The sequence below is a fragment of the Geotrypetes seraphini genome, chromosome 7 (assembly GCF_902459505.1).
Source record: "Geotrypetes seraphini chromosome 7, aGeoSer1.1, whole genome shotgun sequence".
Taxonomy (NCBI): Eukaryota; Metazoa; Chordata; class Amphibia; order Gymnophiona; family Dermophiidae; genus Geotrypetes; species Geotrypetes seraphini.
Genome location: NC_047090.1, coordinates 44,561,879 through 44,579,842, shown reverse-complemented (window position 1 = coordinate 44,579,842; position 17,964 = coordinate 44,561,879). Strand labels below are relative to the sequence as shown.

General features: G+C 47.2%; 1 protein-coding gene across 1 annotated transcript in view; it reads right to left on the bottom strand.

Annotated features, from left to right (window-relative positions):
* Positions 1–17,964, bottom strand: part of WNK1 (WNK lysine deficient protein kinase 1) — a 538,182-nt gene that overhangs the window by 71,177 nt on the left and 449,041 nt on the right.

Sequence of the window (17,964 nt, the reverse complement as noted above, 5' to 3'; positions counted from 1 at the left end):
ATGCATTTGGGTTGCAAAAACCCAAGGGAACGGTACAGTTTAGGGGATAAAGAACTTATGTGCACGACAGAAGTGAGGGATTTGGGTGCGATTGTATGTGATGATCTTAAGGTGGCAAACAGGTTGAAAAGGTGATGGTGAAAGCTAGAAGGATGCTAGGGTGCATAGGGAGAGGTATGGCCAGTAGGAAAAAGGAGATACTGATGCCTATGTATAAGACTTTGGCTAGACTTCATTTATTATATTGTATATAATTCTGGAGATCGCACCTTCAAAAAGATATAAAAAGGATGAAGTTGGTCCAGAGGAAGGCTACTAAAATGGTGCATGGTCTTTGTCATAAGGCATATGGGGACAGACTTAAAGATCTCAATCTGTATACTTTGGAGGAAAGGCAGGAGAAGGGAGATATGATAAGAGACGTTTAAATATCTACATGATGTAAATGTGCATGAGTTGAGTCTCTCGTTTGAAAGGAAGCTCTGGAATGAGAGGGTACAGGATGAAGTTAAGAGGTGATAGGCTCAGGAGTAATCTAAGGAAATACTTTTTTACAGAAAGGATGGTAGATGTGTGGAACAGTCTCCCGATAGAGGTGGTGGAGACAGAGACTGTGTCTGATTTCAAGAAAACCTGGGATAGGCAAGTGGGATCTCTTGGAGATTGCAAGGGATAATAGTTAATGCAGAAGGGCAGATTAGATGGGCCATTTGTCCTTTATCTGCCATCATCTTTCTATATACCATCAAGAACTCTTAAGATAGAAAACCGGGATCCAAGATGGCCGTGGTTGTGGAGCGCTGAGCAACCGCCCGCAAATCTTCATTAAAGGAAACTTTTCTTTAGGCGGTTAACACCGCAGAATTCTTACCATGCCGAAAAGGAGGGGAAAGGGAGCCTCTTCGGCCCCGCGGCGTCCCGGTTCAGCCTCCTCTGGCAATATTGAAGACTTGCTGAGACGAATGCAGGGCGTCATGGGAACGTCGGTGGTGCCCCCGGCTGGGACGCTCCTTGGTAACGGACTCGAGGCGTCTCTTCGGGCTCATGAGATCTCTTTGAGCCCCGACACGAGAATCCCTCCTCCCAATCCTCGAGCCACCAGTTCCCCGGGAGCGGGGAGTCAGCCGGAAGTCGGCATGAGCTCTCCCCCAGAGGCTGCAGGGAACGGTGAGATGAACATCGACTCAGGCTCACAAGGATTGCAGCAGAGCCTGAGTATATTTGAGGATACAACAACGCTGGGATTAACTCCAATACAGGAGGGACGGAGAGGAGAGGTTCCTGTAGCTGGTGAGCCTAATATACAACTATTAAACTTGCAAACTGTTGACCTTGTAAAGCCCCAAGAAGTAACAATGGGAGCTTTGTGGGATTTGATTGCCAATCTGACTAGAACAGTAAATAGTAACCATCTTCAAATAGAGGGGAAAATAAAAACTCAAGAGAAAGAAGTTCTTCAGATAAAACAAGACTTGGGAGAATCAAAACTAGATATCCAGTGCATTAAAGATCAACTTAAATCTTCCAAGCTTCTTCAGGACACCTTAATTAAGGATAATATAAATTTAAGAAGGAAGATTGAGACATTTGAAAATTTCTCCAGGAATAATAACTTAAGATTGATTAATTTTCCACGAATTTCAACAGTGACTCCAAGAGAAATGTTAAAAAGGTATTTGCTGGAGATATTGGAAGTATCGGAAGATTCATTGCCTCCTTTCACCCAGGTCTATTATTTGCCTAGTAAAAATAAGGATCTTCAAGAAAAAATGCAGGGACCAATTGATGTATCTGCTTTACTTGAACTATCTGATAAAGAAATAGCAATACCTGCTACATTGATTGTTACCCTGGCTATTACGCTAGATAAGAATTGGCTTTTGAGATTATTCTTTAAAAATAAAGAGAAAAAGTTTCTTGATTTAAAGATTCAGATGTTCCCAGATTTGGCAAGAGATACACAAAGACGTAGAAAAGAGTTTTTATTATTAAAACCTGGTGTTTTGGCTCTTGGGGGAACTTTCTATCTTCGACATCCATGCAAGTGTATAGTTCAATATAACTCTCAAAAATATGTTTTCTTTGAACCAAACCAGTTAACGGCCCTTCTCTCCATGTCTAGCCTGGAAAAGGGGAAAGAATGAGGGTTTGAGATATAAGGCGCCTGGAATTTCAGTTAACCACGTACCACTTATCTTTTATAATATGGTTCTTTGTTAAAATTCCGTTTAATTCACATCATGGATTCAAATGGTGGACTTGAGAGATTATACAAATATTTGATTTCTATATAATTCATTATGTTTCTATTTGTTCTTTTTGTTGTAATCACTTTCTGTACAAGATGTATCTTGATTTGTTAATTTGAAAATTATAAATAAATAAATAAAAAAAAAAAGAACTCTTAAGATAAAAAAAAAAATCAAAAGCATCTTATAGTTCCATCACATCGAGAAATTGTTCATGAACATATTAGGACTGCTACTTTCCTGTGAATGGTCCAGAACTCTGGAATTCTATACCTTTAGCTCTTTGAACTTCTCAATTGTTCTAATAATTATTAGAACAATTGAGAAGTTTAAAGTTGATTTAAAAACATTTCTTTTTTCAGATGCTTATCATAACAAATAGTGGCTTTTTTGCACTACAGAACTTTCTGCCAGACACAAGAATTTGTTAACCTGTTATTTAATTTCTCCTCTGTTTTTTTTTTTTTAATTAATTGTAGTTCTCTTTTTTAACCTTATATGTATGTTGAACGTGATTTTTTGTTATATTTTTAATCTATTTGATTTTAGATTGTAAGCCACCCAGAAGGTTTTTATCCTTTGAGCAAGGTAGTAAAATATGAACAAGCTTGGAAACCAGAGAAAGTGTGGTGACTGACATCTGAAGATGGAGCTGGTCCCTGAAACCAGAGATGGTGCCTCATTTGACATCCAGAGATAGTGCATTGTTCAACATCCAGAGATGAAGCTGGGTTCTGTACCAGAGATAGTGCATCGCTTGACATCCGGAGATGGAGCAGGTCTCTGTGATGGTGCATCGCTTGACATCCGGAGATGGAGCAGGTCTCTGTGATGGTGCATCACTTGACATCTGGAGATGGAGCCAGTCTCTGTGATGGTGCATTACTTGACATCTGGAGATGGAGCCAGTCTCTGTGATGGTGCATCACTTGACATCTGGAGATGGAGCCAGTCTCTGTGATGGTGCATCATTTGACATCTGGAGATGGAGCCAGTCTCTGTAACCAGAGATAGATGGTGCATCGCTCTACATCCGGAGCTGGAGCTGGTCTCTACAATCAGGGACAGCATATCTGTCAACTTTCGGAGATGGAGCTGGTCCCTGAAACCAGCAATGGTGCATCTCTCTATGTCCAGAAATGCAGCAGATATATTCTTCTAGACCCAACCAGAGAAGAAGTTGGTTCTGGAAACAGAAATAGCAATGCAGATCACATCCAGAGAAGCTGGGCACTGACTAGAAGTGCACTGTGCTCTACAACTAGAGTAGGAGCTGGTCTCTGGCTTGCCCTACAGGGAAGCTATTATACTCAATGGCTAATGAGGGGCCAAGGGAGACAGCTGGGAATGGAGCACGATACGCTGAGGCACTGCCCACCCTGTTCTAAGGCATGCAACAGAGTGTGCTATAGCCAAGCTCTCTGAAGCCATCGAGTGCAAAGGACCCTTGCTTAGCGAAGATAGCCTACAAAGCAGTGCACCAACCCCAGAGGCGGAGAAACACTCCATTCCCACTGACCAAGGCGGTAAGTATCCAGAGACAGTGATATGCATCATATTTAAAGCTAGAGCAGAGTCCCAACCACCAGAGGAAACTAAGCACCTGAACCAGGACCAAAGTCCCATCACAAAGATAATGCCAAACCCAATGTACAAGGCAACTGCACTCCCCGAGGAGAAACACGTCTCTGAGAAGCTGCACTGAGGAGCCCAACGCCCAGATTAAGAATGGACCCCATCTCCAGGACTGGAGTTGTGACCCCCGTCCAAGGATGAAATATCCTGGAGCCGTGCCCGACCTCCAATATAGGGAAGGAATGAGCCAACAACCTTACAGGGAAAGACAAGGGCTCAGCCATCAAACTGGGCATCCATATCTAAGGATCTCCAGACTGGGCTCCATGTTGCTTATGGAACTGGCACTAAGATGCTCTCAGAAAACTTCACTGAGCCATGAATTGGACGAACATGTCCCCAACAGGGGGATGCGGAGAAGAAGGAATAGCCAAAATCCTGGGAGTGAGGGCATCATTAGTGCATCTGCCTCCCAAAAAGACTGAGAGGATAGCAACCCTGAGTCCCCCATGAGCCCTGGATAAAGACAAGCTCCCTGTGGGTTATTTTTTTATTTTTCTAAACATGAAATACAGGAAACCAAAGTCAGACTTCCAAGAAAAAAACACTGGCACCTAAGAACATAAGAATTGACGCTGTTGGGTCAGACCAGTGGTCCATCATGCCCAACAGTCGGCTCACGCGGCGGCCCTTGGTCAAAGATCAGTGCCCTAACTGAGACTAGCCCTAGCTGTGTATGTTCTGGTTCAGCAGGAACTTGTCTAACTTTGTCTTGAATCCCTGGAGGGTGTTTGCCCCTACGACAGGCTCTGGAAGAGCGTTCCAGTTTTCTACCACTCTCTGAGTGAAGAAAAACTTCCTTACGTTTGTACGGAATCTATCCCCTTTCAACTTTAGACAGTGCCCTCTCGTTCTCCCTACCTTGGAGAGGGTGAACAACCTGTCCTTATCTACTAAGTCTATTCCCTTCAGTACCTTGAGTGTTTCGATCATGTCCCCTCTCAATCTCCTCTGTTCAAGGGAGAAAAGGCCCAGTTTCTCTAATCTCTCACTGTATGGCAAATCCTCCAGCCCCTTAACCATTTTAGTTGCTCTTCTCTGGACCCTTTCGAGTAGTACCGTGTCCTTCTTCATGTACGGCGACCAGTGCTGGACGCAGTACTCCAGGTGAGGGCGCACCATGGCTCGGAAAAGCGGCATGATAACCTTCTCCGATCTGTTCGTGATCCCCTTCTTTATCATTCCTAGCATTCTGTTTGCCCTTTTCGCCGCTGCCACACATTTGCATGGACGGCTTCATCGACTTGTCAATCATAACTCCCAAGTCTCTTTCCTGGGAGGTCTCTCCAAGTACTGCCCCAGACATCCTGTATTCGTGCATGAGATTTTTACTACCTACATGCATTACTTTACACTTATCCACGTTGAACCTCATCTGCCATGTTGATGCCCATTCCTCGGGCCTGATTATATCACATTGCAGATCTTTGCAATCCCCCTGTGTCTTCACTACTCTGAATAACTTTGTATCGTCCGCAAATTTAATCACTTCACTCGTCGTACCAATGTCTAGATCATTTATAAAGATGTTGAAGAGCACGGGTCCAAGCACCGAGCCCTGCGGCACCCCACTGGTGACGCTCTTCCAGTCAAAGTATTGTCCATTTACCCCCACTCTCTGTTTCCTATGATCCAGCCAGATTTTAATCCACATGAGTATGTCACCCTTGATTTCATGGCTCGCAATTTTCCGAAGTAATCGTTCATGCAGAACCTTGTCAAACGCCTTCTGAAAATCTAGATATACAATGTCGACTGGGTTGCCCTTGTCTATCTGTCTGTTTACTCCCTCGAAGTGCAGCAAGTTCATCAAACACGATCTGGCTTTGCTAAAACCGTGCTGACTGATCCTCATCAGCCCGTGTCCGTCAAGGTGATCAATGATGCGGTCCTTTATCAGCGACTCTACCATCTTTCCCGGTACCAAGGTCTGACTCACCGGTCTGTAGTTTCCCGGATCTCCCCTCGAACCTTTCTTGAAGATCGGCATAACATTTGCCACCTTCCAGTCTTCCGGAATCTTTCCCAATTTGATCGACAGATTGGCTATTAGTTGAAGCAGTTCAGCTATGGTACCTTTCAGTTCCTTGATAACCCTCAGATGGATGCCATCCGGTCCTGGGTATTTATCACTCAAGCCTATCAATCTGCCTACACACCTCCTCTAGACTGACCGTCAATCCTGTCATCTTTTCGTCTTCATTTCCAGCATATAGCCTGATGGGTTCCGGTATGCTGTGTACATCTTCTTCGGTAAATACAGACGCAAAAAATGTGTTGTTTGTCGGCGATTGCTTTGTCCTCCTTTAGTGCTCCCTTTATTATATGGTCATCCAACGATCCCCACTGCTTCCTTCACGGGTCGTTTCCCCTTAATATATCAAAAGAATGGCTTGAAGCTTTTCGCCTTTTTGGCTATTTTTCCTCATAGTCTCTTTTGGCCTCTTTTACTGCCTTATGGCACCTGCGTTGATGTTGTTTGTGCTTGTTCCAGTTTTCATCCATTTTTTACCTTTTCCATTTTTTAAACAAAGTTTTCTTGTCTCTTATCATTTCTCTTCAGTGAGCCACGCCTGTTCTTTTTCCTCTTTGATCCCTTGTTGATACGCAGTATATATAGATTTTGTGCCTTGGTAACTGTGTCCTTAAAAAGGGACCAAGCTTGCTCTAGCATTTTTACAGTGCTTATCCTCTTCTTAATCTTCTTCCCTACCATGAGTCTCATCCCTTCGTATTTCCATTTTCGGAAGTTCAGTGCTGTGGCTGTCATTTTGGACTGATGTTTCTCCCCTGCGTCCAGATCAAAGCGGATCATATTGTGATCGCTGTTTCCCAGCATCCCTTCTACTTCTACATCTTGTGGCGGTTCTCGTAGGCCATTTAGAATTAAGTCCAGAATTGCATTTCCTCTAGTGTTTTCCTGTAAGCGGAGAAAAGCTATGCCAAGTCTAACCCCTGCTGACAGTCCCTGACAAAGAAAAAAATGGCTTTCAGCAGTTGGTGTTCTGGCAGGAAGGTCGAGGTTGGCACAGGATAAAGCTGCAACCCTAAGAGAAAGGCAGCTCCTAAGGGCTGAGCTCACTAACTCACTGCTGGAGTTCGAAGAAGGTAGAATAACCTCTGAGAACCAAAGTTGATGCTTCCTGCAATGGTGGCAGAGAAATACGGATCCAGCACCATTCTCCTAAGTTCTCATCAAAAACATAGTGGCACTAAGAACCAAGTGGCTAGCGTATTTTTAATTTAATTTCTTTTTTATCGGTTCCCGAGCACAAAAAATTGTGGTGAAAACCAAAATGCCTAAAAGAAACACACTGCAGGAAGACAGAGGCCACATTGGGAAAGCGCAAGCAAGAAAACAAGAGGGAAAGCAAAGACTCACCCCTCTTATAAATGAACCAGATCCTCAGTCGTCCTGAAGGAAAGCTCTCTCGCAGATCAGGTAAAACTGCTGGGGTTTTGCATTGCTCTACAATCCTTTAAAATGTCCTCCTTTTTAAAAAAAAAATATGAGGAAGGAAGGGAAGAAGGGAGACAACCACTAAGAAGGGACTTGGGGGTAGGTGGGCCGGTATGGACCTGGCACCACCAGGTGTACCCCAATTAGGTACCCCAAAACCTAAGCCCCCCCCCACCCCATGCTCACTGAATTAAAAATTCAGACAGGAGCCAATCAACAGAATAACCAAGGAGCATGGGTAATGCCAGCCATCTGCCTGCTGGAGATAGCGAATACAGGCTTTTCAGGAGGCTGGTCATCCTATATATAGATCACATGTGTCAAACACAAGGCCCGCGGGCCAAATCCGGCCCGCCAGGCCTTGCAATGTGGCCCGCACCGCGCTGTCATCACTGCACGCCGCTGCGTTCCATCACAATGACACGCGGTAACATAGGAGGCTTGTGATCTCGCCGGCCGTACTTGCTATCTATCTCCCCCCATCGACCGCCCCCCCCAAGAACCTCCGACCGCCCCCCCAGCCGACCCGCAACCCCCCCGGCCGACCCCAACGACACCCCCACCCCCCTTCCCCGTACCTTTCTGTAGTTGGCCGGACAGACGGGAGCCAAACCCGCCTGTCCGGCAGGCAGCCAACGACGGAATGAGGCCGGATTGGCCCATCCGTCTCAAAGCTCCGCCTACTGGTGGGGCCTAAGGCGCCTGGGCCAATCAGAATAGACCCGGGAGCCTTAGATCCCACCAGTAGGCGGAGCTTTGAGACGGATGGGCCAATCCGGCCTCATTCTGTCGTTGGCTGCCTGCTGGACAGGCGGGTTTGGCTCCGGTCTGTCCGGCCAACTACAGAAAGGTATGGGGAAGGGGGGTGGGGGTGTCGGCCAGGGGGGTCGGAGGTTCTTGGGGGGGGCGGTCGATGGGGGGAGGGGGGTTTGCGTCGAGGGCAGGAGGGCCTGGGATCCCTCCTGCCCATAATGTAGTGCGGGGTGGGGGTCGCCGTGGTCAGGAGGGTTTGGGCTCCCTCCTGGCCCGAACAACTAGCCGGGGGGGGGGGGGGGGGGGTCGCCAGGGCCAGGAGGACTTGGGCTCCCTCCTGGCCCGATATTGTCGGGGAGTTGGGGAATCGGCGGGGCAAGAGGGCTTGGGCTCCTTTTTGCCCCGATCGTGTCGGGGAGTCGAGGGGGCAAGAGGGCTTGAGCTCCCTCTTGCCCCGATCGTGTTTGGAGTCGGGGAGTCGGCAGTCCTTCGGGGTGGGGGTGCAGGTGCGTGCGAGCGGTCCTGCTTGGGGTGAATCGGACGTCGGGGGGGGGGGGGGAACTATGTAAAAAAAACCAGATACAGAGTTTTCAAACTGTCAGTTTGTCAAGAAACACCATTGCAGACAGAGTTCAAGAACTCTCAGGAAATCTATCATCACAGCTGGCCGAACAGGCATGCAGTTATCTCGCTTTTTCACTTGCTATCGATGAAAGCACAGACAACACTGATACAACGCAGCTGTCCATCTTTATACGTGCTACGAAGACCGACCTCTCTGTCACTGAGGAACTTTTGAATGTAGCTGCCATGCATGGGACGACGACTGGTAGAGATATATTTGAGGCTGTGGAGAAATCTATAAATAATTTTAAATTACCCTGGGAAAAGTTGGTGGGGCTAACTACCGATGGCGCACCTTCAATGTGCGGAGAAAAGAAAGGCTTGGTTGGACTAATGAAGGAAAGAATGCAAAAAAGTCACTGCCACACACCCTTGATTACTTATCATTGCATTATCCACCAAGAGGCTATGTGTGGAAAAGTTCTGGACATGAATGACATAATGACCACAGTCATTAAAACTATTAACTTTATAAGGGCATGTGGCCTGAATCATCGCCAGTTCCAGCAGTTTTTACAGGAGGTGGGTGCAGAGCATGGAGACGTGCCATACCACACAGAAGTAAGATGGCTAAGCAAGAGCGCAGTCCTCAAAAGATTTTTTGAGCTCAGAGAACAAATTGCTCTTTTCATGGAAAGTAAAGGAAAGCCCTTGCCTGAACTGTCGGATCCCGCCTGGCTATGTGATTTTGCTATGATGTGTGACATATGCGAGCATCTCGCCCAACTGAATCTGAAGCTGCAGAGACGCAAACAAGTCATCACGAAGATGTCTGACATGATCACAGCATTCCAGCGTAAACTTCAACTATGGAAGTCCCAACTGGAACAGGACAATCTTGCCCACTTTCCCGTTTGTTTGAGTATCTCAACCACTATTTCTGGTACTTTTCCTTGCAGTCGGCTGGCTACCAAAGTTAGCCGTTTACTAAGTGAATTTGAGCGGCGCTTCTCTGACTTTAGAACACAGCACTCAGGCTTTGACATCTTTGCCAATCCTTTTACAGTTGATGTCAACAATGTGCCCCATCACCTTCAGATGGAGATAATCGAGCTTCAGTCTGACAGTGGCCTGAAATCAAGGTTTCAGGATGTTGAAATTGAGGACTTCTACCCTCTACTGCCCCCTGACTCAATGCCAGAGCTCCGACTTCATGCTGCCCGTATTCTATCCATGTTCGGGAGCACCTATCTTTGTGAACAGATGTTTTCAATAATGAATCTGAACAAAAACAAGCACAGATCACGCATTACCGATGACAACCTCCATGCTGTTTTGCGGGTTGCTACAGCCCAAGAAATAAAACCGAACATTGACTCATTGATACGGGGAAAACGGTGTCAGACATCTAGCCAGAAAACAAAACAATGAGCATTTTAGGTACATTCCAATATTACTGTTTTGCTTGATACCAATATTACTGTTTTGCTTGATAGCATGTGAGTTGGTTAACAGCACTGTTAAGGAAAAGATTGTTCCACTCATTTTAAATTCACATTTCTGGTTAACATTGTCAGTTTATGACTGTTCAGTAAACCATTCGGCCCGCGATTTAGGCTGGATTTTAGATTTTGGCCCCTTCTCTGATTGAGTTCGACACCCCTGATATAGATGATAGAGCTCAGTTTGATGTTCTCTATCTCTGTCTCCTGGTGGATGGTCACAACACATTCGTCTCTCGATTCATCTGCTGTTGATGACAAGGAAGAGAGATTTGCATATAATGGAGATGACAGGTATACAAATATGTCTCATGCATATTCATTAAGAATAAACCCAACTGTCTGGTGGTTTTCCCAGGATAGGTTTAAGAACCACTGCCCTATGAAGTGATTCACAAATATCTGTCATCTTAGGTGAAGTGGAGCAGCTTTGTAGCTGTAAGTACTAAAACATTTTTGTTCAGGTCTCTATAAATGAATGGAAGATTAGATTTATACATTCAATAATCTTCTTTCTGTTAGTCCCTGTAGGATTCCATACACTAGGTGTTCAATCCCAACCAGCAATCTGGGAGTTGCAGAAATCCACAAACTTTTCCGAGTGCTGGATAACCTGCACCACGGTAGAATCAACCTCAGGCTGTTCAAACCTGCCAAAAATCAGGATCCAGTTGATAAAACGTAGACATAGCTTTAGAAGGTCGGAAAGAGCTTTCCAGGGTATCACATTGTTCTGAAACCAGACCAAGAAGCTGTGGACTGAATGTAAAAAAAGGGCAGGGGAGAACGGTCCAACACTGAAGCCGGAGAAGTAAAAGGTGGAGAATCCAGATGGAGCTCTTTCAAAACATCAGCTGTAAAGAGGCGGACAGAAGCCTACTTAAAAAATCTGTGAAGAAGGGTCAGCGCCCAAATCCAAACACTCAGCATAGACATCCGGTGGATCCAAAACTGCAATCGAGGTCTGGCAAAGCCAGATGAGAGAGCTCCCATACAGGAAGCTTTGTCATAGGCGCAACAGACCAAAAAAGCCTCGACATGCCTACCGGCTGCGTCAAACAAGTGGGTTCTGAGGAATATGACTTTCAAAGGAGCCACATAAAATCCGGTAAAAAGACCCACTCTGCAATCATGGCAGAGCTCTGTTCAGGTATATGCACTGCACCAAGAGTGTCCCCAGAATCGGATTGTAGATTCCAGGATGACTTCTAGGTAAAATTTTCTTCAGAAGGCACAGACCCAGACTGCCTACCTAGCCCGATTACACAGAGGATTTTAAAATTCAAGATGTCCGCTGTCATGAATTTGCGCCAAAAATAATAGTGATTTGGGGTCTGGGGAGGTGGGAGACCTGAACCCTACCCTCAGAAACTGTGAAAAATGATTTTAAAATCATTTTGCAAGCCACCCCTGAAGTTCCCATATGTTTACTCACAGTTATGTAGTGCCACACTGTCAGCAGCTTTAAACAGCATTAGAATGGAGGAAAATGATTTTCTGCCTCAGAAACAGCTCCAAATGGACCAGACTTGAAATCTTCAAACTGCTAGCCGGCCAGACACTGACTATGACCTTTGCCCCCCACAAATCCTTGTCCATGTGGTCGGGGGCGGGAAAGGCAGCCTGCATCTTGAAACCCAGGTGGTTTTCACTCAGATGCATACAGCCTGCGCTTGAAGCCCATAACAAGGTCACCGGTAAGCAGACTCCCAGGGGAAGGGACCCCTAGTCTAGAAATGGTGACATACAGCAGACTGGTTTCCCAGATCCACCAGTTTCTCTGTAAAGCAGCAGTCCGTCCGGCACAGTGAGACTGCGCCCTTCCCTCCGAAAGGGGACCACCGGAAAGGGGTCTTAAGGCACTAAAGCCACCAAGTAATCTAACTTTAAGCGAAAAAGAAGCAGAGCAAATGCACGGATTGCTTGCAGAAATTGTAACTTGATATGTTTGCTAGCTTTCAGGATAAGGGGGATAGAGCATGTGCTCAGAAAAGTTTGTGGATTTCTGCAACTCCCGGATTGTGTGTTGGGATTGAACACCTAGCGCATAGAATCCAGAAGGGACGTAACAGAAAGCACAATTACTTACCGTAACTGGTGTTATCCAGGGACAACAGGCAGCTATTCTCACAAGTGGGTGACGTGATCCAACGGAGCCCCGATACGGACGCCTCACAAGCAGACTTGCTTGAAGAAACTCGAAATTTCAAGTCGCCCGCACCACGCATGCGCGAATGCCTTCCCGCCCAGCACAGGGCACGTCTCCTCAATTCAGATAGCTAGCAGAGAAGCCAACCCGGGGAGGTGGGTGGGACGTGAGAATAGCTGCCTGCTGTCCTTGGATAACAACTGTTACGATAAGTAACATTGCTTTATCCCAGGACAAGCAGGCAGGTATTCTCACAAGTGGGTGACCTCCAAGCTAACCAAAGTGGGATGGTGGGAGAGTTGGCAACTTAGGAGAATAAATTTTGCAATACTGTTTGGCCAAACTGTCCATCCCGTCTGGAGAAAGTATCCAGACAATAATGAGAAGTGAAGGTATGAACCGAGGACCAAGTGGCAGCCTTACAAATTTCCTCAATAGGTGTAGATCTGAGGAAAGCCACAGAAGCTGCCATTGCTCTGACCTTATGGGCTGTGACTTTACTGTGAAGAGGAAATCCAGCCTGGGAATAGCAGAATGAGATACAAGCCGACATCCAATTGGAGATGGTATGCTTAGAGATAGGACGTCCCAACTTGTTCAGATCAAAGGAGACAAAAAGTTGAGGAGCAGTTCTGTGCGGTTTGGTGCGTTCCAAATAGAAAGCCAAAGCACTCTTACAGTCCAGAGTATGAAGAGCTGATTCTCCAGGATAAGAATGAGGCTTTGGAAAAAACACTGGAAGTACAATGGATTGATTGAGATGAAACTCCGAGACTAATTTAGGAAGGAATTTCGGATGAGTGCGAAGAACCACCTTGTCATGATGGAACACTGTAAAAGGTGGGTCCACAACCAGCGCTTGAAGCTCACTGACCCGTCAAGCAGAAGTGAGGCCAATGAAAAACACCACTTTCCAAGAGAGATACTTCAGATGAGCCTTGTCCAATGGAGGTTTCATCAGTTGAGCAAGAACAATATTGAGGTCCCAAACCACTGGAGGCGGTTTGAGAGGAGGTTTGACATTGAAAAGACCTTTCATGAATCTGGAAACCACAGGATGAGCAGAGAGAGGTTTCCCTTCAATAGGCTGATGGAAAGCAGCAATCGCACTAAGATGGACTCGGATCGAGGTAGACTTGAGATCAGACTGAGAAAGGTGCAACAGATAGTCCAAAACTGAAGATAAGGAGGAAAGTTGAGGCTCCTTATGATGAGAAAAACACCAAGTAGAAAATCTAGTCCATTTTTGGAGATAGCATTGTCTAGTAGCAGGCTTCCGTGAAGCTTCCAAGACATCCCGCACAGTTTGGGAAAACTGTAGAGGAGCTATGTTGAGAGGAACCAAGCTGTCAGGTGAAGAGACTGCAGGTTGGGATGAAGTAGAGATCCCTGATGCTGCGTAAGCAGAGAGGGAAAAACTGGTAGAAGGTATGGCTCCCTGCTGCTGAGTTGAAGTAGAAGGGAGTACCAGGGTTCTCTGGGCCACCGAGGAGCAACCAGAATCATGGTGGCACGGTCGGACTTCAGATTGACCAGCGTCTTTTGAATGAGAGGAAACGGAGGAAACGCTTATAGAAAGAGATTCCTCCAGTCCAGAAGAAAAGCATCTGCCTCGAGGCGATGAGGAGTGTAGATCCTGGAGCAGAACTGAGGCAGCTTGAAGTTGTGGGGGGCTGCAAAGAGATCTATCTGAAGCGTTCCCCACTGAGAGAAGACATGATGAAGGGGCTGTAGAAGATGACTTAAGTTGTCTGATAAGGCATTGTCCGCCCCCTTAATGTAGACAGCTTTGAGAAAGGCGTTGTGGCGAATTGCCCAATCCCAAACTTTCAGAGCTTCCTGACAGAGGAAGCTCTGTCTCCTTGTTTGTTGACATAATACATTGCGAATTGATTGTCTGTGCGAATGAGGACTACACGGTCGTGCAGCAGATGCTGAAAAGCATTGAGAGCATTGAAAATTGCCCTGAGATCCAGGAGATTGATGCAACACTGACGATCCGTACTGGTCCAATAGCCTTGAGTACGAAGACCATCTAGATGAGCCCCCCAAGCGTAAGTTGAAGAATCGGTCGTGAGAACCTTCTGATTGGGGGGGGGGGGGCGTATGAAAAAGTAAGCCTCTGGATAGATTGGAAGAGAGCATCCACCAATGAAGCGACTGTGTCAGAGCAGGAGTGACCTGGATGTGTCGAGTTAGATGGTCGAAAACCTGCATCCATTGAGATGCCAGGGTCCACTGAGGAATTCTGAGGTGAAGTCTGGCAAAAGGAGTCACATGTACTGTGGAATCCATGGGACCCAGAAGAACCATCATGTGTCTCGCCGAGATGGTCGGGCGAGAGGAGACCGAATGACAAAGATGGAGAAGAGCCTCCAGACGTTGTAGAGGAAGGAACGCTCTGAGTTGGACAGTATCCAGAACAGCTCCGATGAATGGAAGAGTCTGAGAAGGTTGGAGATGGGATTTCGGAAAGTTGATTTCGAATCCCAGACTCTGCAGTAACCAGATAGTTCACTGGGTCGCTAGGACGACTCCTTGAGACGTGGAATCCTTGATGAGCCAGTCGTCCAGGTAGGAAAACACCGGAAGACCATGGTTCCTGAGCGCATGGGCCACCACTACCAGGCATTTGGTGAAGCCTCTGGGTGACGAGTCCAGGCCGAAAAGGAGCACTCTTGTATTCATAATGAAGATTTCCCACCCGAAATCTGATGTATTGATGGGAGGCCGGATGAATGGGAATGTGCGTTAGGCCTCCTTGAGATCTAGAGAGCATAACCAATCGTTCTGCTCGAGAAGGGGATACAGAGATGCTAGGGTCAACATGCGAAATTTTTCTCTGACCAGAAATTTGTTGAGCACCCTGAGATCCAAAATAGGACGCAGATCGCCCGTCTTCTTCAAAACAAGGAAGTACCGGGAGTAAAATCCCTTGTTCTGCTGAGCCAAAGGAACAGGCTGGATAGCTTGGAGCTGAAGCAAAGCCTGAGCTTCCTGAAAAAGAAGGGCGGTCTGGGCAGAATTGGTAGAATACTCTCTTGGAGGATGTTCCAGAGGAACTTGATAGAACTGAAGAGAGTAGCCCTCCCTGACGATGGAAAGGACCCAGAGATCAGTGGTAACAGTCGTCTATCGGTGGTAAAAATGATGGAGACGAACTCCGATAGGGGGAAAAACGGGAAAAGGCAGAACGACTGAAGTTATGCTTTCTTCTAGAAAGTCAAAAAGGCTGAGGAGCCTTGGGTACAGCAGGTGGCTGAGGCTTCTGCTGCTTCTGAGGATGTTGTCTCTTGACAGGCTGACAAATGGAAGGAGTCTGCTTCGGTGGGAAACGCCGTTGGTAAATCAGAGGAGGGCGTGTAGGGCGAAGAGGAGCCGTCTTTGGCTTCGGGCGGAGAATGAAGGCAAGACTTCTCGTGGTCTGAAAGCTTCTTGGTGGCAGCCTCTATAGACTCAAAGAGGTCATTGCCAGCGCAAGGAACATTAGCCAGCCAGTCCTGCAGGTTAGGCTCCATGTCGATGGTACGGAAGCCACGCCAGACGCCGCATGGCCACTGAGCAAGCAGTAGCTCGAGCAGACAGCTCAAAAGCATCAGAGGAGGACTGAAGAAGCTGCTGCTGAAGTTGGGACAAGGATGCAAGGACTTCCTGATATTCAAAATGCGCACGAGACTCCAGATAAGGCATGAACTTTTGAAGGATGGAGAGAAAAAACTCAAAATAGGTGATGAAATGAAAATTATAGTTGAGGATTCTGGAGGTCATCATGGAGTTTTGGTAGATGCAACAACCAAATCTGTCCATCGTTTTGCCTTCCCTGCCCAGAGGAACAGTGGCATACACCTGGAAAGGGTGAGATCTTTTTAAAGGAGACTCAACCAGAAGGGATTGATGAGACAATTGAGCATTGTCAAACCCCTTGTGATGAACAGTCCTGTATCTGGAATCCAATTTACCTGGAACAGCTGGAATGGAATAAGGAGTTTCCAGACAGCGGACAAAGGTTTGATCCAAAAGCTTGTGGAGAGGAAGCTTGAGGATTCAGCAGGAGGTTGAGGAAGATGCATTGTCTCGAGATACTCCTTGAAAAACTTAGATCCAGTGTCAAGTTGAATATCCAAGTCAGCTGCCATCTGATGCAGAAAAGATGAAAAAGACAGCTGATCTGCCGAAGCCTGGCCTCGAGAGGGACTCGAGGATGTCGAGGCGGCTCACTCCAATGAAGAAGGAGACCTGGATGGAGAAAAAGAACCTACCAGGTCTTCGAGATTCGGAAGCGGAAGGGTTGAAGCAGGCGGTGGGGAATATTGAAGAAAAAGCTGCTTCCGATGAGGCGAGGCATGCCTGGATGAATGCTTCGAAGAATGCCTCGATCAATGATGCGAGCTGTGCCTCGAAGCAGGCCTCGACAATCGAGGAGAGTGAGTCCCCGCCGAAGCCCCCAGAGAATGGATAGGGCTGGAGGCTGTGGAACGAAGCAGAAGAAGCTGAGTGGAAGAACCTCGAGGCACTTGCAAAGACTCTGCTCCTTGCATCGAGTGTACGGGTTCCAATGGAGGCATGGGCAAAGACTCTGCTCCTTGCGATGCATGCTGCGATGCCAGACCAGACACTCGCAGAGACTCTGTTTCCTGTAGAGAGTGTGTGTACAACTGAGGCACAGGAGGCAGCTCGACCTCACGGGAGACCTCCGCATGCCCAGGCTGGATTTGTGAGAGAAGCTTCGGCCCCATGATAGTAAAGAGCTGAATGAATTGCTTCTCCAATAAGGTCTGGAACGAAACCGGCAAGGATGAATCCGCGTCTCCAATGGGACCACCTGCACGGGCTTCGTTCTCCCTCGAGGCAGTGTGAGAGTGCTTGGACTTAGAAACCTTGGGCACTTTAAGCACCACCGGGGGAATGGGCTGCTGTGCTAGCTGACCTGAAGAGACAGAGGAAGGCACCGCAGCATGCGTCAAAGACATAGCCGGTACAAACGAGGCAGGTTTGATGAGGCTCGGAGCAGAAGCAGTGGAAGCCTGTTGAGGGCGAAGTGCCCTTCGAGGACGAAAGCTCCATCGAAGACTCCATGCTGAAAAGCTGCTCCCACAGGATGCAACGACGCTTGAAAGCATGAGACGTAAGTGTTGAGCAAGGCCGGCACGATTTCGGGAGATGTTGAGGCCCGAGACACCGAAGACAGCGTCGATGAGGGTCCGTCAGGGAAATTGCACACTGGCACTTGGAACACTTTTTAAAACAGGTAGCAGGCCGGGACATAGGCCGAAAAAGCTCTGCCGCAAGATTGAAGCCGCGGGGCTGCGGCCACGTGGCCTGCCCAGTCGAACGAACGGAAGAAATTTTTTGGGGGAAAAACAAGAAAATAACGATGAAACCCAGCGATTCTGAGAAAAAATAACCCAAAACCGCGGACAAAAGAAGGCACAAGTGAAAACACTTCACGCAGAGAGTCGAAGACGGACTTCTCAGCTCCGCGGAAAAGTAAGAACTGAGGAGACGTGCCCTGTGCTGGGTGGGAAGGCACTCGCGCATGGGCGGTACGGGCAACTCGAAACTTCGAGTTTCTTCAAGCAAGTCTGCTTATGAAGTGTCCGCATCGGGGCTCCGTTGGATCACGTCACCCACTTGTGAGAATACCTGCCTGGT